This window comes from Schistocerca cancellata, chromosome 5, assembly GCF_023864275.1.
Source record: "Schistocerca cancellata isolate TAMUIC-IGC-003103 chromosome 5, iqSchCanc2.1, whole genome shotgun sequence".
Lineage (NCBI taxonomy): Eukaryota > Metazoa > Arthropoda > Insecta > Orthoptera > Acrididae > Schistocerca > Schistocerca cancellata.
The window spans coordinates 33,954,904-33,975,861 of record NC_064630.1 but is presented as its reverse complement, the minus strand read 5'-3'; the positions used below and the strand labels follow the sequence as shown (position 1 = coordinate 33,975,861).

At 38.4% G+C, this 20,958-nt stretch overlaps 1 protein-coding gene across 1 annotated transcript in view; it reads left to right on the top strand.

Moving 5' to 3' along the window:
• The window catches only part of LOC126187388 (autophagy-related protein 2 homolog A), a 495,539-nt gene extending 476,760 nt beyond the window's left edge, over positions 1-18,779 (top strand). The window contains exon 37 of the mRNA XM_049928440.1: positions 14,650-18,779. The gene's annotated coding sequence lies outside the window, so the exon portion shown is untranslated. The remainder of the gene's footprint in view (positions 1-14,649) is intronic.
• Positions 18,780-20,958: the final 2,179 nt, after the last annotated feature.

Here is a 20,958-nt window from a genome sequence, read left to right as displayed (position 1 = left end):
TGCTCCCTCTGCAAGATACTACTACTCTCCAATCCCTACTCCATACATAATATTTCTGAAATTGAGTCCCTTGCTTTCCAGCACCTGGAGGAGCATTCCAGACACCACCTCCATAAATTAGCCAACTGCTGACATCCTACGGCTGCCTCAGGTCACCAGTATCCAACCCCTATCTTACCCCCAGTGTTCCTCCTCGTCCACACCTCATAGCAGCTAAACCCTGCCTAGCTGACATTTTCAGCTTGCTACATCTCCCAAAGGTCTCTACCAATTCTCCACCAAATCCAGAGCCAAAACATTCCTATAACACTGTTGTTAACCTTTCCATCAAAACCCTTAGCTCGACAGAAATTTCAGTCCTATCCGAAGGCCTCACCTTTAGCCTCACACCCAAATTTAACCATGCTGGACTTGTCAAAGACCTACTCTCCTTCTCCCGATCACCGCAATGAGAACACTTCTATGCCGCTAAGCCCTCCAACCAAAACTAATTCCAACAAAGAACCCTGCATCTTCCAGTTCATATGGCCATCCAACCGTTATCCTCCTCCCCTCCCACCTAGCCACCCGCTGGTCACCTTCCAGGAATTCCTTACCTCCAACTTAGCCTCACCATCTTTCCCCAGGTCCCTTCCTCAAAACACCAACGTTTCAGTAGAAGAAAGAACAACCATACACAGCCTCAAAAAAATCCTGACCTAATCATCCTACCTGCAGATAAAGGTCACTGTTGTGATGAACTGCCGTGAGTACCTGTCAGATGGTCTCCCCCCAATTGTCTGACTCCTCCACCTATAGACTTTGCCAGAGTGATCCCATTCCAGATCAGATTAGATTAGATTAGATTAGATTTACTTTCATTCCAATTGATCCGTAGTGAGGAGGTCCTCCAGGATGTGGAACATGTCAGAAAAACAACAATACATGACAAATATTTACAACTAAAACAAATAAGCTAATGTACCATTCCATAGGTCCCAAGTGGAATGATCGTCATATTTTAATGAACACTAAGAGTCATTTTACAAATACTAATGCACTGAATTTAAAATAAAAAAGTTTTTTATTTATTTATAAGGTAATAAACATGTAATACAACTACTGAAATACTTATTTACAATGAACACATTACTGCACTGAAATGGTGCAGAAGTTAGATTATACTTACACACAACCACACAAATTTTCAGTGAACACATTACTGCACTGAAATTGTGCAGAAGTTATGTTGTACTTATATACAAATCAGTTGGTTTTACTAAGAAATTCATCAATGGAGTAGAAGGAGTTGGCCACCAATAAATCCTTTAGGCTTCTCTTAAACTGAATTTCATTGGTTGTTAAGCTTTTTATGGCTGCTGGCAAGTTATTGAAAATGTGTGTTCCTGAATAATGCACACCTTTTTGCACAAGACTAAGTGACTTTAAATCCTTGTGAAGATTATTCTTATTTCTAGTATTGATTCCATGAATTGAGCTGTTGGTTTGAAAAAGTGATATATTTTTAATGACAAATTTCATTAAGGAATAAATATATTGGGAAGCAGTAGTTAGTATCCCTAGTTCCCTAAACAGGCTTCTGCAGGATGTTCTTGAGTTCACACCACATATAATTTTTACTGCACGTTTTTGTGCCCGGAAAACTTTAGCTTGGCTTGATGAATTACCCCAAAAAAATAATCCCATATGACATTATGGAATGAAAGGAAGCATAGTATGCCAGCTTTTTCATTTTTATATCCCCTATGTCTGACAAAATTCGCATTGCAAACAGAGATTTGTTAAGACGCTTCAGCAGTTCTGTGGTGTGCTCCTCCCAGTTGAATTTATTATCAAGCTGTAATCCCAAGAATTTAACACTGTCCACTTCTTCTATCTTCTTGTCATCATATGTTAGACATATACTCTTGGGACACCCCTTACAAGTTCTGAACTGCATGTAGTGTGTTTTTTCAAAGTTTAGTGACAAAGAATTGGCTAGGAACCAGTGATTAATGTCCACAAATATTTTATTGGCTGATCTTTCTAAGACTACACTTGATTTGCTATTTATTGCAATGTTTGTATCATCGGCAAACAAAACAAACTTGGCATCTGGTAATGTTACTGATGAAAGGTCATTGATATACACAAGAAAAAGTAAGGGCCCCAAAATGGAACCTTGTGGGACCCCACATGTAATTAGTTCCCAGTTGGATGATGCCTGATAGCTTGATACATGTCTCTTTCCTAATAACACCCTTTGTTTCCTGCCAGAGATATAAGATTTGAACCATTTTGCAGCATTTCCTGTTACACTATAATATTCTAGTTTACTTAAAAGGATATTGTGATTTACACAGTCAAATGCCTTTGACAGATCACAAAATATACCAGTTGCCTGCAATTTTTTGTCTAATGAATTAAGTACATTTTCACTGTAAGTGTAGATAGCCTTCTCAATATCAGAACCTTTTAGAAATCCAAACTGTGACTTTGACAGTATGTTATTTGAGATAAGATGGTTATAAAGACGACTGTACATTACTTTTTCGAAAATTTTTGAGAATGCTGGCAACAGTGAAATTGGATGAAAATTTGATGCTATTTCTTTATCTCCCTTCTTAAACAGTGGCTTAACTTCAGCATATTTCAGCCATTCAGGAAATATTCCACTGATAAACGACTGGTTACACAGATAGCTTAATATGTTACTTAGCTCAGAATCACATTCTTTAATTAACTTTGTTGATATTTCATCATACCCACTAGATGTTTTTGATTTTAAAGATTTTATGATGGACATTATTTCTGTTGGGGTAGTGAGGGTCAAATTCATATTATGGAAGTTACTTGAAATGTCTGGTCTAAGGTAATCCATAGCAGGATCTACCGAACCTGACAACCCCATCTTTTCAGTAACAGTTATAAAATGTTTGTTAAAAAGTTCTGCAACACTATACACATCTGTCACCAATGCATCATTTACTCTTAATGCTATTTGTTCCTCTTCATGTCTGGTTCTACCGGTCTCCTCCTTCACTATATCCCATATTGTCTTTATTTTGTTATCTGATATGACTATCTTTTCCTTGTAATATATTTGCTTTGACATCCGTATTACAGTCTTTAATATTTTGCAGTATTTCTTATAATGTGCTATAGCATCAACATTGGAAATGTTTCGGATTGACAGATACAGTTTTCTTTTGGTTTTACAAGATACCCCTATTCCTCGAGTAATCCATGGCTTCTTTGTAGACTTTGCTCTAACCTTGGTAAGTTTTGGGGGAAAGCAGTGTTCGAATAAGGTAAGCACTTTATTAGCAAAAATGTTATATTTTTCATTCATGCCATGAGCATTGTAAACATCAGTCCAGTGAATGTCTCTGAGGAGTGTCCTAAAATAATCAATTTTTGGCTTACTGATTACCCTTTTGAGCTCAGATTTAACAGATTTTATATCCTGTTCAGTATTAACATTTAACAGAAGGAACTGCATGTCATGGTCTGAGAGGCCATTGACTATTGGTTTTGTAATATAATTTTGTTCATTTGACTTTTCTATAAAGATATTATCAATGGCTGTTTGTGAGCAAGTGGCTATCCTAGTGGGGAACTTTACTGTCCAGTCCAATAAAAGCTCCAATCCCTGCTTAAGCCCTTAGGCACTTCCCAGAACATTTCTCTCCTCACTCTTATGACACCCTGCACACCTACCTTTTACATGCTCCCCAAAATCCACAAAATCAACAATTCTGGATGCCCCATTGTAGCTAGTTATTGTGCCCCCACATAAAGAATTTTGACACTTCCAGAATGAGATTTTCACTCTGCAGCGGAGTGTGCGCTGATATGAAACTTCCTGGCAGATTAAAACTGTGTGCCTGACCGAGACTCGAAAGGCAAAGGTCCCGAGTTCGAGTCTCGGTCGGGCACACAGTTTTAATCTGCCAGGAAGTTTCAATTTTGACACTCATTAATCGACACCTCCAAACTATTGCCCATAAACTAGCCTCCCACATCAAAAACCCCAACCACATCCTTCATCGCCTCTGCACCATCCCCACCCTTTCACCTCCTGGATCCCTACTCGTCACTGTTGATGCCACCTCCATATAGACCAACATCCCTCATGCCCATGGTCTTATCACTATTGAACGCTACATTCCCTTACGTCCTTCAGACTCGAAGCCCATAATCTCATTCCTCACATGCCTTACTAACTTTATCCTAACCGTCAACTACTTCTCATTTGAAGGGACAGTATATGAACAAATCTGGGGCACAGTCATGGGCACCCACATGGCACTGTTCTGTGCCAACCTTCTTGTGGGCTATGTAGAGGAACCCTTCCTAGCCTCCCAAAACATCAAACTCCTAGTCTGGTTCAGGTTCATTGATAATATCTTCATGATCTGGACTCAGGGCCAAGACACCCTATCTTTAGTCCTTTACAACCTCAACACCTTCTCTCCCATCCGGTTCATGTGGTCGTCCACAACCCAGGTGCCGCCTTTCGAGATGTTGACCTCTTCCTCTCTGATGGCTCCATCCGTACCTCTGTCAACATTAAACCCACCAGCCACCACTAGCACCTGTATTTTGATAGCTGTCATCCCTTTCACTCCAAAAAATCCCTCACATATAGCTTGGCTACCGGGGAACAGCGTATCTTCTGTGACAAAAACTCCCTTGCTCAGTATGCTGAGTGTGTCACCAAGGCCTTCACAGACACACACTATCCCCTAGACCTAGTCTACAAACAGATCTCCCCTGCCATTTCCTGTAACAACCATAATCCTCCCACCACCCCAAAAACCAGCCACAAAGGAGTGTCCCCTTTTTCGCCCAGTACCACCCTGGACTGGAACAACAGAACCATATCCTTCACCAGGGCTTTGATTACTTGTCATCATGCCCTGAAATGAGGGACATCCTACCCGAGATACTGCCCACCCCTCCTAAAGTGGTGTTCTGTCAGCCACCCAACCTCCACAACATCCTAGCCCATTCCTATGCCACTCTCAATCCCAACCCCTTGCCACAAGGATCATATCCCTGTGGAAGACCTAGGTGCAGATCCTGCCCAATCCGCCCGCCCAGCACTTCCTATTCCAGTCCTGTCACAGGTTTGCCCTACTCCATCAGGTGCTGTGCTACGTGTGAAAGCTGCCGTGTCATTTACAAGCTTTGCTGCTATTATTGCACAGCTTTTTATATTGGTATGCCTACCAACTAGCTGTCAACTAGGATGAATGGCCACCACCAAACTGTGGTTAAGAACAAAGTAGACCCCTCTGTGGCACAACATGCAGCTGAACATAACACACTTGATTTCAACGGCTGCTTCACTACCTGAGCCATCTGGATCCTTCCCTCCACCACCGGCTTTTCTGAATTGCGCAGATGGGAGTTATCCTTACAACACATTCTCTTCTCTCATAATTATCATGGCCTCAAACTACAGTGGTAACATACTGTCTCCACCCACCTCCTCCCCATTCTCATCGCTCTCTTTGTTTATTTGCAGCCCTCTGCCAGTGCATTCACCTGTCTTTCCCCACTCCTCTCATTTTTTGCTCCTTCCCCCCCCCCCCCCCCCCAACTCCCTGCCCCATAATCTACTGATACTGTTCCTGTTGGAATCTACTCCCAGCACACTCCACCAGACAGCATTCACTTCTCATCCCACCTGTACACTACTATCCCTTACCCTTCACCTTCTCCTTCCCCTCCAGATTGCCGGTTGCATCCCTGTGTGTCTCTCTTTACTGATGAAGGCTGTGGCCGAAACCTATATGTGAGTGTCAGTCGTGCTTGTCTGCAACTTGACATGTCTTCTTTGCAGTAAGTAGCAATGTGTCTTTTCCTACATTGCTGATATTCCTACCTGGAGTTCAAATATTCTATCCACTGTCCATACAGATGCCAATATGACAGCAACAAGAAAAACTGAAAGGTAAAACAAATCTCAGTCCAGATGCACCAAGCTGTTGTACAATACAATAATTCAGTGAACCAGCAGTCATTCATCTTTCTTGCCTCCCATGAAAAGATACACCAAAGGATATAAGAACATTTTCATTTACCTCGTGGACATAGGGATGGTCTATGCATATGTCCTACTAAACAGATTGACAGGAGAAACTTTTTGTTTCAATCAGTTAAAATTCAGGTAGCTGAGGACATACTAGAGCAGACAACAATAGACAGCTCCCAGTATGGAATTTCTCCTGTCAGACTGCAAGCAGCAAATTGGACACATTTTATTGGTTTGTCTCCCCTCCCAGTCCCATCCTCCAGCAATCGTGTAGTGTGCAAAGCAACGAAGAAGAAAAGTGACACACAGTCTGAGTGTGAGAAATTTCTAGTGTCATTACACTTGTTTTTGGGTGTACCATATCAACAAAAACTTCTAAAACAGTATTATCCTCAATGTTCATCACTTCAGTAAGTAGTAAGGTAAGATTTCTAAAGAATTCATATCAAAAATCTTATGTAATTTTGAGCAAAGTGTGTAAGATAAAATACACAGATTTTCATAAATTACACTATATTACTTACTCTGTTGTGCTGATATTATGAAAAGGGTTGACTGTTACTCACCATATAGAGGAGATGTTAACTTATAGACAGGCACGTTGAAAAGACTGCTATACCATACATTTAAGCCTTCAGCCAAAAGGCCATCTTCTAAAGTAGAAAACACATGCACTCAAGCACAACTCACTCATACATGACTGCTGCCTCTGGGCCTCCCTGTCTCTGAACTGCAGGTTAATTTAATCTGTCTGCACACAGAAAAGTCTTTAATTCTGATTCAATGGTTACAGAGCTTACTCTGTTTTGATGTTCAGCGATATTCTTCTTCTGCATTTTACTGGACCCAACTGACAGTTGAAGCATCTCCATCCAATTCAGCTGATCTTAAATAATATTTTTGTATTTCAGTGTGCAATGTAAGCTGTTACTTCAGCATGACAGATACCAAGTTTATTTTATTTTTGATCAGTTGATCCATTGATGACAAATGTGTATTTGCTTGAAACTGTTTGCTGTTGAAGTTGCTGACGTTGTGGCTGAAGTTTAAAAAAGTAGGTGACAACGTGCTGGACCAATATACAGGGTGGTCACGATCAGAAAAGCTTGTAACGGTATTGCATGGTAGGTTGTGCTGAGAAATAATTGTCAAGAAAAAGATGTGTTATGTTGCACCATTTCCAAGTTAATTAGCATTGAAGTTAGTCAATCAGTTTGTTGTGCACGCAGATTGAAGCGGCGCTCCAGAGATGGTGTTGCCACATGTGTTCTTCATTTGATTTCCTAAAACTGAACAAGAAAGTGATACAAAAATTGGACAAGGGTAGGATCAGGCAAATTAGGGAAATATTAAAGAAATTTGGGGAAAAAAAAAAACACTGGAAAAATCTTGTTTTTGTCTCAGTAGATGAAATGGTTTGTTTACTGAGGTGTCATATATCGTTATTGGCTGGGTGCAGCTGAGTACGTTCGCCACTTCCGTATTCCCTCATTACTAATGCTTCTCCCCTTCCTACCACTCCCCTCAGCATGCTGTCAGTGGTGCCATACCTAGCAGCTGCAACGAAAGGCAGGGAGGCATGAGTAGTAGTTTGTTTGGATCTGATCCTCAGAGACTGTAGATGCAGTGGCCGGAAATGGTGGTCATGTGTGCAAGAATTGTATCTGAGTGATTGTGTGAATGTGTGTATGTGTGTGTGCTCTCGTTTTTCTGACAAAAGCTATGACTGAAAATTTAGTTGTGAGAGTGTGATTGTCTTTTCTACATGCCTGTCTGTGACTCAGTAATCATCTTTACAGTGAGTTGCTACCTATCCTCATCATTATTGCTCTCAGAGTATTTGAACAAGTTATCAGTCACATGGATTGATCACTGTGGTCTCATCAACATGGTGTCTGTGGCTCATGAATAGCTGGCTACAAGTGTGGATTTCCATGATGGCCAAAACCACAGGCCATTTCTGCGGGTATCTGTAATGGATCAGGCCTGCCAATCTGAAGCCATTCGGTTCCTGCTAATATGTAGACCCTGTCCGTCTGACCTAGTCTCACTGATCTGCCCACAGGCGGGGTCTGTTTGTGTGTGGTGTAATGCAGTGGATTTTCATAGTTTAACCATGAACCCAGGACTGCGGTGCTCCTCAGCAGGCCAGAGGCCATGGGTGATGGGTTTCAGGAATTGTGACTGTCTCACCACAAATACATTGTACAGTGTGGTGTTTTACAGACATTTTATTTTTTCTTGTACATTTCGGCACTTCTAAAGTAGTTTATACATTAGAAAGTATGAACAATAAGAAGAAAAAAATTGTGACAGTCACTGGCTGTTTGTATACTTTGTACTCATATATTTCTTGAAAGAAAAAATTCACACAATACTTGCAAAATAATTGACAATAGCGAACATAGTAGAACCAACATTTTATTGGCAGTCACCTACACTGTTTTTTACACAGTTCTTCCCCGCCTTATACACTTCTTTCAAGAGGCCTACTTTTTTCTGAGGTTATTTCAGAAATCAGTGAGGGTATTTTAAATCTGTCTTGCAACTCCAAGGAAATGCGTATTTTTGCCACCAAATGGGTTTCATTTTACTGAAATAAAATAACATCAGTGGTCTTAATGAAACACATATACCATTTGATTTGCTTTCTCCATCTAAAGCAGTTCATTATAAAAGATATGGATGTTAGTATTTAAGACTTTTGTTCACATCAGGAAGCACCACCTGCTTGCAAACTTTCTTTTTAGATATTTCCTCTTTTGCACTATTGTTTCTGCAAAGACAGTTTGTCAACTTATGGCTGAACTTACCCTTGAAATCTCAAAATTTGTCAGGGAAAAATGCTAAAACTTGTCTGGAAATCAGGGAAATATCTGGGAATTTCACATGGGGAAACTTGTGACAACCCTGAGTAAGGATCAAAATTGAGCCAGAAGCTGATAAGTCACTCACAGTCAGGAACACCTGCGCTATGAGAACAACTAAAACTATTTGTATCTGGCAGGCTGCTTGAATTTGCATGTGCAGTGGCCTAATTGCCTAACTTCAATGCAGATTAACTCAGAAACAGTGCAACATATTGAATTATTATTATTTCTCAGCACAACCTATCCTGCAACAGCTGTACGAGCTCCTCAGATTGTTTCTGACCAAATTGTATACCTCATAAAACAGCTCATGATGGGATGTAGTCTTCATGGTATACAGTTATGATTAAGAAACAGAGTGCCACATAATAGGTATACTAGAAAGCATAAGGCTGTAGAGGAAGAGATGGTAACTGAAATGTGTATTACTATCAGCAGAGCAATGTGCGAAGCCTTTAATGACTACCTTAGCAGAATATTATTGAAAGATCTCTCGTAAATCCCATATAAATTCTAATCATACATAAAGGCTGTTATTGATGTCAAATTTAGTGTCCAGACACTCAAGGACAAGACAGGAACTCAGATTGAGGATAGTAAAGCAAAATCAGAGATACTGAACTCTCATTTCCAGATGTTTCTTAACTTTGGAAAATCCATGTGTTCTCCCCTAATTTAATTTTCATACCACTGCAAAGATCATCAATAGAGACTAGTGTCGGTGATGTTGAGCAACAGCTGAAATCACTAAAGCTGAACAGAGCTCCAGGACCTGATGTAATCCCTGTCAGATTCTATGAGAAATGTGTGGTCGAGTTAGCGTATTTTTTTTAAACATAATATATTGCAGATTACTCAAACAAGAAACCATGCCTATTAGTTTGAAGAAAGCTCTTGAGACACCCGTCTACAAGAAGAAGAGCAGAACTGAGTACAAAATTAGCACCCAGTTTATCTGATAACCATTTGTTTCAGAGTCTTAGTATATACTCTGATCTCAAATATAATAAGGAATCTCAAACAGGATAACTTCCTCCAAGCCAATCAGCATGGATTTTGAAAACATTAGTCATGTGAAACCAATCTTGTGCTTTTCTCACAAGACATCCTGAAAGCCATGGGTTAAGGCAATTAGGTAGATGAAGTACTTCTTGAAGTCTGAAGAGAGTTTGACTCAATACATGAAGGTATATTGTCAAATGTATGACTATATGGAATATCAAGCAAAAGCTGTGACTGGATTGAGGATTTTTTGGTTGGGAGGGCACAGTGTGTTATCTTAGATGGAGAGTCATTGACATCATATCAAGAAGTAACTTCAGGAGTACCCCATCGAAGTGTGCTGGAATCCTTATTGTTCGTGTTGTATGTTAAGGACCTCGCTGAAAATATTAATAGTAACTTCAGACTATTCTCAGAAGTTGCAGTCATCTATAGCAAAGTAATGTGTGGAAAAAGCTACACAGATATTCATGCGGATCTTGATAATACTTCAAAGTGGTGTGAAGATTGTCAACTTTCTTTAAGTGTTCAGAAAAATAGAAGTGTACACATACATAAAGCAGGTGGTAGACATTGGTTCATTGCCAGAATACTAGAGAAATGCAGTCAGTTGGCAAAGGAAATTGCTTACAAAACATTCTCACAACCCAATCCTAGAATATTGCTCAAGTGTGTGGAATCTGTATGAAATAGGACTAAGAGGGAATGTTTAAACACATACAAAGATGGGCACCACAAATGGTCACAGGTTTGTTTGCCCCATGGCAGTGTGTTACAGAAATGCTGTAAATCCTGCAGTGACATGTACTTTAAGGATAGATGCATACTATTCAGAGAAAGACTGCTTGCAAACTTTCAAGAATCAGCTTTAAGTTATGGATGTAGGAGTATGCTACAAATCCTTATGTATCAGTCCCATAGAACTAATGAGGACACAGTGCACAGTACCCTCTGCCATAAACTTCACAGTGGTGCAGCGTATGAATGTAGACGTAGAAGGTGATTTATGTTGTTATCATGCAAGAGTAGAAAAGGTCTTAAAAGATTTGTTTTTACCTGTGTACTTGCTGAGATAACTAGAAATGAAAACACTGTTAACCTGTTAGCCATAATTTTGTGCACTGAGCTACATGGTGCACCATTGTTAAGAAAATCCAGACGTTGATCACATCAATGGAGATTATGAGTGCATTTTCTCTATGCCATTCCTGGTGAATTCTATAATTATTCAAGAATCACCTTGTGGGAAATTCATTCTGCAGACTTCAAAATGTTGTAAGGGCTTGTGGTAAAGAAAGTATTCACTGAATTATTCTTTTTTTGTTTATTTATTTGCAACATTCTCCATACAGTATTTATAACACTACGTGTGTGTGTGTGTGTGTGTGTGTGTGTGTGTGTGTGTGTGTGTGTGCGCGCGTGCGTGCGTGCACACCTGGGAGTGTAAAGCTTAACATCCCCATCCAGACAGATCACCACCAATAGCATCACATGCCCTCACTTCATGAGACACTGCAGCAAGGTTTAGTATTTAAACCAGGATTTTAACACAAAGTCTGGTGATGGGAAACTTTACACCACCACCCCTCCACCCCTCACCAGCCAAATATTGGCAGTAAAATTTTTCCCATAACTAGGATTCAAGCTAGCTGCTCCCTGGGTTGAGTGCCACCGTACAAGTGTGCATTAGTGACCTCGGCCTTGGAAGCGGGCACTGTATTGTGCTTGTAAAAATGTTAGCGCTTGCAAAAATTTCAAAGGAAACAGAATACTGGTATATCAGTGAAAAGCACATAGACATAATTATTTGAAGTTATTTGCAGATTGTTATGGCACAAAGAATCGTTAGTTGCTTGTCACTCAATTTATAAATGAATTTTTTTGATACTGTAACTTAAAGAATTTAAATAACAATTTCTTAATCATTTTTGTCTGTATAAATTGCTATTACCCCATTGATGCTGAATCTAAGCACTCCCTTTGAGCAACACAGATTGCAACTGAATGAGATGCTTCGCATATTACCTCTTTCTTCTATATTTAATTTGATTTGCAGATGAAGAGTTAAGGTATAGTAGTGAAATAACAATTTAGTTGTTTACCTGTTGCTTATTTTGAAATAAATACATCGTTTTATATTTTCTTCTGCTATTCACAGGAAATCACTGAACAGTAAGAGGATATTTCATATTTCTCCTTAGTATAGTATTACTTTCAGGGTTTGCATTCTCTATAAAATCAATGTCTCTAGTCTCCTGCATCTGTAAAGTGACAACTGACTCACAAGAAAAGATGCTACTCAAAACTGTATTGTGAAATCCACATGCATTCGCTTTTCACTTTGATTTTTGACAATTCAAATTTCTCATCATAATCTAGTGCTGCATTAACAGAGCTATTTCCAACACATTTTCATTCACATACTTAACACTTTCACAGGCACATTTTGTGTAGCAACTCAGTGAAGACTTTTTTTTTTCCCTCTCTCTCTCTCTATCCTGTTAGAACTGTGATCAACTGACTCTACTTATTTTTTGATAATTTTATTGCTGTGTTGTAGGACCAAAAACTGTGGTGGTACATACACTATGTGATCAAAAGTATTCGGATACCTGGCTGAAAATGACGTACAAGTTCGTGGTGCCCTCCATCATTAATGCAGGAATTCAATATGGTGTTGGCCCACCCTTAGCCTTGATGACAGCATCCACTCTCACAGGCATATGTTCAATCAGGTGCTGGAAGGTTTCTAGGGGAATGGCAGCCTATTCTTCACAGAGTGCTGCACTGAGCAGAGTGCTGGTTGGTGAGGCCTGACACAAAGTCGGCATTCCAAAACATCCCAAAGGTGTTCTATAGGGTTCAGGTCAGGACTCTGTGCCAGCCAGTCCATTACAGGGATGTTATTGTCGTGTAACCACTCCTCCACAGGCCGTGCATTATGAACAGGTGCCTGATCTTGTTGAAAGATGCAATTACCATCCCTGAATGGCTTTTCAACAGTGGGAAGCAAGAAGGTGCTTAAAACATTGATGTAGGCCTGTGCTATGATAGTGCCACACAAAACAACAAGGGGTGCAAGCTCCCTCCATGAAAAACACAACCACATCATAACAGCAGCGCCTCCGAATTTTACTGTTGGCACTACATATGCTGGCAGATGATGTTCACTGGGCATTTGCCATACCCACACCCTGCCATCAGATCGCCTTATTGTGTACCATGATTTGTCACTCCACACAACATTTTTCCACTGTTCAATCGTCCAATGTGTACACTACGTACACCAAGCAAGGCATCGTTTGGCATTTACTGGTGTGATTTGTGGTTTATGAGCAGCCTCTCGACCATGAAATCCAAGTTTTCTCACCTCCCGCTTAACTGTCATAGTACTTGCAGTGGGTCCAGATGCAGTTTGGAATTTCTGTGTGATGGTCTGGATAGATGTCTTCTTCTTACACTTTACGACCCTCTTCAACTGTCAGCAGTCTCTTGTCAGTCAACAGACTAGGTCAGCCTGTACACTTTTGTGCTTTACATGTCCCTTCATGTTTCCACTTCACTAACACATCAGAAACAGTGGACCTAGGGGTGCTGAGGAGTGTGGAAATCTCACATACAGATGTATGACACAAGTGACACGCAATCACCTGACCACGTTCGAAGTGTGTGAGTTCTGCAGAGTGACCCATTCTGCTCTCTCATGACGTCTAATGACTACTGAGGTCGCTGATATGGAGTATCTGGCATAGGTGACAGCACAATGCTCCTAATATGAATAACATATGTTTTTGGGGGTGTCTGGATACTTTTGATCACATAGTGTATATCACCATGGCACCTTTGTGATGTATTAAAATTGTGATGGTAATTGGATTTTCCACTTTCCTATTGTGAGTTGTTGTGTGTTGCCATTACATGTAAAAAAATAATGAATAGTGTTTTCTGTTTTTATTTTATGTTTTCTTTTACTTTATTTTAAAAATATTTGTTACCGATATTAAAGTTTACTTACCACATTGGAAAACGATCCTTTTAAGGCTATATTTCACAACAAACAGAAACTACAGTTGATGCAGTGGCATGCCGCTAGATGCCAGGAGCACACAGAAGTGGTAACACATATTCCCTTAAACACTATACAGAAATACATTTAGTGGCAAGTATATCCCGCATGGCCCGCGAAAGGGTTAACTGGTTTAATGCTAACCCTGCCACTCTTTGTACTATCACACATATTAATATGGCCATCTCTTGTTGCACTGCAGAAGAACAACATATGTGACATAGTTGATACTGAATTTCAGCTTCATCATGGCCTATGGCCTTCTACCCTAACATCTAAAATCACTGGCCATAATTCACATGAGAGGATTTTTTCCCCACAGCCATTGTAAATCATAGTCAGAGAGAGAGAGAGAGAGAGAGAGAGAGAGAGAGAGAGAGAGAGAGAGAGAGGAAGGGAGGGAGGGAGAGGGCAGTGATATTATGAGAGATTTTGGCGTTTCATGTTTGCAGAATGTGCACATGCTTAAGCAAGTTGGGTACTGCACTCAATCACATTTTGTATTCAGTCAATTCGAATACTTTATTAAAAAGACACTCTTCATACAGTGACTGCATCTTATAGGATGATAATCAGAATAATCATGTACCAATTAGCAAAGGCTAGTAGCTTTGTAATAGCTGTTCCATAAAATAGAAAACATATTATTTGTGCGCTATATTAAGCGATTCACTTTTGTTTCTGTTTAGGCTGAGAGCACTGTGGACATCATCCATGCTGGATCTACCATAGCAGTGTCTTCTTTGTATGACTGATCATATATTTAAGATATGTGCATTATTTTTATAAAAAATCTTTCATTTGTGTATAATTATTTCTTACATAAAGTTTGTACAATAATAAAAACTGAAAAATTGAATATCATTTTCTTTGTGATAAAATATGTGGTTTGTTAATTCTGTAACTCAGGCACAATACCCTGTTTCGGGTTTCCTAAACCTTAAAATTGTGGGATATTTCTTTTACTTAAATGCTAAGAAACATGCAAGTCGTCATTTATTGCACGTTGATTCCCATACACTGTTGATAATCATTTGTATAAACATTTTTATATGTGTTATAACCATTTCTTGTCTACTTTCTTCCTTGATGCTGTTTTTTGCCTGTTATATATGTTAGCATCATATAGTCATTGCTATCTTTAAAATCTCTCTCATCTTATTGGGGACCTGTAACAAAAAATTTGTTTAAATGTGTGGCATATTGTTTGATAAAGAAGGCCAGTTTTAATAAGACAATATTTTTGATCAAAGTGGTTATGCCAGTGCAGTTTTACCCTTTGTTGGTGGAGTACAATGAATGCAGTCGGTATCATTCTTGGTCATTGCAAAGAGAATTACAGTTTATTGTGAACATTGGAAGGACATATTAGAAACTTACTATATTGTCACTGTTCACGCCAGTGGTGATGTGACTTTTTACTGGAATGATACTTATCAAAAGTTACAGAGTTTGCCTTTATAAATAAATATTTTGTAATCAACAATTGAAAAAACATTGGCTTTAAGTATGAAATACAGCTGTATATTGTTGGAGTACCAAAACAGAAAATTTGAAAATTATTTTGTGTTCCACTTTTGAAATTGTGACACCAAGCTGTCCATGGTATACAAATGGGTAATAAGATGGCTTAAACATTATGGGTCTTGTAATCTTGGTGTCGATTTAATCATTTATCTTATAATACCATTTTAACAAAAATTTGTGTATCTACTTCAAATTTAGCTTCCTAAGCATTTCAGAGTCAGTGATTGTGCCATTTTATCTACATAGCTGTGTGCTCCATGTAAAAGCTATGTACAGGTTAAATTTCATTTTTGATATACGACAGAAACTAATTATAGGAAATATAGATCATGACAGAGAGAGGCAGTAAAGATACCAAGGTCGCTAAAGTTACTTATTGGAGATGATGTCATTTTTATATAGAGAGATGTGGGCATTTCAATGAAGTTCTAGATTAAATACTGATACCAAGAAAATACTTTCATGTGATATTGTTATTATATATGATTTAATTGTTTTCATGGTGTATCTTTTAAATACAGCAGAAAAACTTGTGGCTTAGCAAATGGCAGAGTATTCGTTAATGTACACATTCTAAAAATCAGTTTTGAAGGAACTCTATTCACAGAAAAGAATATTATCTTTCAGAAAATTATCTGCAATGCCATCATAAATGTCACCTTTGAAAAAATGTCATTTCTCCAGTTGGCTATCAATGAGTAAAATATATTGTTTTAGATTTAGTTCATGGCCAGCATTACACTAGTGTTAGATACTGCCTGCCTCTTTGCCACTGACTGCAAAGTCACAGTTATCTGAGATTCATGTGTTGCTAGTAGAGTGTAACGAATGTTGGATTGCTTGCAACACATATCTGGAATAGTTATTACATTGCCTATATTTTGAGTTTCGAATTCAATTTGTTTTTGTTTTCTGTTGACATGTTTTTGTTATCATTTATATTTTGGCCCTTGAAAATAATATTAACTTCACATACAATAGTACTAGATAATAAATTATGTTCACATGTAGCTTGGAGCAGAACCAAACAACAGCTCTAAACTGAGTAATTGATTTTGTCATGAGTTATGTATTGCTTCCCTGCAGTATGTTTCTTCTCATACAGGGAACATGGACAACTATGTATATGTTAAAAACATGTGGTGTAAAAAATTTCTTGGTTTCTGATGTTGCCCAGCAGAGTACTTAAACACTCATTTAAACTGTTTGTATGTGAAACGGTAAACAGAGTCAAATACTGGACAGGTAAAATATAATAATTTGATGTCTCAGTGTACATCCTGCCTATTTCACTATTCTGTCACCTTTTTATATGTATTCATTGGTTTCATATACTAACATGAAAGCATATGTGTGTCCTGGTTTATAGTATATAATGTTCTATATAAAGCAGTCATTATTTTGATTTTCTTTGATTTCTCAGGAAACCAATAATACAAGCAGTCATTATTAAAAATACTGTACGAGGACTGACAGATCACAACATTGCAGTTTAGTGTAGGGTTCTAACTGAACCTATGGCTGCAGTGAATCAGAATTGCTTAAGTTTTTCATCTTTCCTTCGTAAAATCTGGCATAAGTTTCCTACCTGCTTGAAAGTCAGTCAGTTTGTTGTCTGTGAGTTACTGACAGATTTACTTTTGTTTTTCTCAAACAGATTGTCTTTAATTATCATCATGAATGAGTGCTTAGGGTGTAATCACACTTCTTGGCTTCCGGGTGGTAACAATAGAGCAAATTGTTATCATATTTTGTAGAGTTTAAATGTATACTTCCATAATTTTATTACTTATAACCTGACATATATCTTATTAGAATGAAGCATGCATGAACTCATTAACATGTTCTGTATGGTTGTGTCTGCGTCCAGCGTTTTTGTGCCTTGTCAGTATTTCGACTGCATCATCTTCAGAAATAATAACACTTACTTGATATAATCACCTCTCATCGTATCTGGTGCTATGAAACACATTCACTTTCATTTCTCAGTCCTTCAATTCATTCATGATATTATGTCACAAGCTGCTGACATGAAGACCTTTTCTGTTCTACAGATTTTGTATTTCCCTAAATATCTAGGTACATGGCAAATATCATCGGATTGAGGATACATCCTTGCCAAACTTATTGGCTTCTGACAAACTAATCTGATCTGATTTCCTATATCTACTTTTATTGTTAGAAGAACTGCACCGTTCATGACCGAACCCACATTTGTCACATGTTCTGCTCTAGGAGCTCATGTGATACTCGCCTTTAAGACAAAAAGGTCTGCTTATTCTTGTGGCCAAACTATACTTTTCAGCATTGGTTTTGGATCTGAACGTGATCTGTACACTAGGTCAAAACCAGTAATCAAAGTATAAATAAAAATATACTGAGTGATCCAGGTAGTGTTTTTTCATTATATCAAACAGAGTTTTGAATCTGAAGATGATCTGTATGCTAGGTCAAAACCAGTAATCGAAGTAAAAATAAAAATGTACTGAGTGATCCAGATGGTGTTTTTTCATTGTTAAACAGACAGGGGGCAGGATTTTGTTTTCTTCTAATAATTTTTCACTTCTCATCCTATTGTATAAATTTGGTGTTACTCAAGCTTTGTTCAAACCCACACACTTTTGCACACATTTGTGCTATGTGTAAAAAAAGTGCTTTGCACCCTGTTATTGAAATCAACATTACAAATTTTTATTAAACATAAATGTCCCATATTGTACTGTTTTGGCTTTGTGAATCTGAGTAACTCCATGCCATGATTTATCCATGTTTTTTTTCTTTTAATATATTCTTTTATATTACGATTTATCTCATTTTGATAGACTTCAATGCTTTAGATATAATATTTATATTAAACTCCCCATTTAAAATACTCTTATAAGGCTACTGTTGTTTATGTACAATTTTATTACTGTCTGTAATAATATTTATGTAACACAGCATGATTAATATTTTGTATTTGTTTGTATAAAGTATACATAAAGATGTAATGAAAAGCTATTTCATTCACAGACATGTCTATACTGATGTGTCCTGTGTCTTAAATGTAAAATACATGTGTACATGATACGTTACATCTCTGTCATGTGTATAATATTAGGTTTGAGTTTGAAACACATTATCTAGACATTTTCCTCCCTGCCTGTCCCTGCACCTCCCCTACCAAAAATGTTGTTTCTACTATGACCTATTTTAGTGGTAGACATGCCTGTATCTAGCCTCCTCAAATCCAGATTATTTATGTACATTATTATAATGTATCAGTGAAGGTATGTAGAAAATAATACCAAGCACAGCATGAGTACAAACAAGACGAATATATGCCTTTCTTGTCCCATGTTGAATTTGGTATTCTTGTCAGTTCATGTCTGTGATAATGGAAAGTTCTTGGTGGAATATAAATAATTTAAGGAGTAAAGGTAGCAACTCACTGAATAATTGCGACGTATAGTCATCAGTAAGCACATAAACAAAACATTCATCCAAAAGATATTCCTCTCAACAACATAGTGAATTTAAACTATTTGGTGAATTGTTACTTTATTCTCAAATTATTTATGAACAGAGTTCATATTTTCCGATAATTTCATCAGTTCCTCCCGATCCCCTCCACCACCCACCTCTCATCTTCCCTCCATATAAACTATTATTTATAAACAGAGTTCATATTTCCCAAGAATTTTATCAATTCCTCCCACCACCACCACCACCACCACCACCACCACCGCCGCCGCCACCCTCCTGCCTCCCATCTTCCCTTCATATAAACAACACATCTCTTGAGTAGACTGAAGGAGGTAAGAGCTGACCGACAGTGAGATTACTTCATTTCTCAGTTTTTCTGAGTGTTAATCAAGCCATTGTGTCCATGTGTCCAGCAGAGAATCATATAAACTCTATCCAGGATACCACACTACACCTACAGAGACATGGGAAGTGGGTATTGTACTTTTGGGTACCTGAAGAGCCAAAGAAATGAGCTCATAGACAACCTTGGTGGCACCTTACAGGTAACTGTAGGTTCATGTGCTATTCTGTTACGTTTATATCCCCACTGTTTTGGGACAATGTTATAAATGAGTGGGGTAATGAATGGTTCAAGTGAGGGGCAAAAATTGTGCTTGTTAAAATGAACCATTTGACACAAATAAGCCTCATTTCAGCTGTTCAGATAGCATGGCATGCTCTAAACACACATTTACTGAAGATGTTACTTCATGATGCACTGCTTTCAACTCCAAGAAGAGGACCCTACCAATCTATGTGTGGCAACCAGTTTGCTACATTTTAAATGCAAAATTTCCATGAGGACTGGCTCCACAACTTTGGTAAAGATACTGAAAGTTGTCATTCTGCTTAAGCTGTACCAAAATTCTTCATTGTTTAAATAACACGATTGTAGTTCTACATCTTGTCATCATCAGAAGGTGAGGCAACCTAAGCAGAATGACAACTTTCAGTGACATTTTAAATGATTAAAATATCTGCATGGACGAAAAAGCAAGCATCAATTTATGAAGGCTTTCACGACCGGATGAAATATCTTCTGGTAAACCTTCAGGGATGTAAGGTCGTGGTCCATGAAACTCTTCAGCTCCTAACGTTTCGTCCAGAGCTGCGCTGGACATCTTCAGAGGGGTGTTTCTCCACCGGTGAGTCTTGCCGACTGACGGGTCGGACGTCTGAGAGCGACTTATATATTGTAGAAAGTGGGCGTGACCAGAGTTACACATGATATGCAGAGATAATCTTTGTCAAAGATAAAACTTAACTATCGATCGTAATCTCGTCACGGATAAAACTGTCTAGCAATTCTGTAGTGCTACTGTCCAAATATCACTAAGTTTCATGGTCTCTTCTTTCCGATTAAAATGATCCCTATGTTTATATATTTCAATTGCTTCTCTACAAAGCCGTGGGTAATAGTTCGTCGTCGTAGATAAAATTTTTGTTTCGGAAAACCTCACTTGATGATTTCCTGACTGAAAAGCGTGTTCTGCTACAGCCGATTTATCTGTTTTTCCTAATCGGCAAAGGCTTCTGTGTTCTTTTAACTATGTATTTACGCTTCTTTTTGTTGTTCCAATATAAACTTTTCCACATGTACATGGAATTTTATATACGCCACTGGCTGATAGAGGAGCGCGTTTATCTTTTACAGACCGGAGAACATGACAAATTTTCTTCGTTGGTCTAAAAACAGGTCTAATATCATGTTTACTTAAAATCTTTCCAATCTGATCCGTTACTTTCTTTATGAAAGGGAGAGAGACTGTATTCTTCCATCATTTTTCGGGCTTGTCCTTATGCTTTTTGTTGTGTGGATGCAGAATTCTGCTTACTTCTTTCTTTGAGTAGCCATTTTTCTCAAAAGCGTGCTTCAGATGTTTTAATTCGACATCTAGATACTCCGCCGTGTAAATCCGTCTAGTTCTGTCAAAGAGACTTTTAATCACACCTCTCTTTTGTTG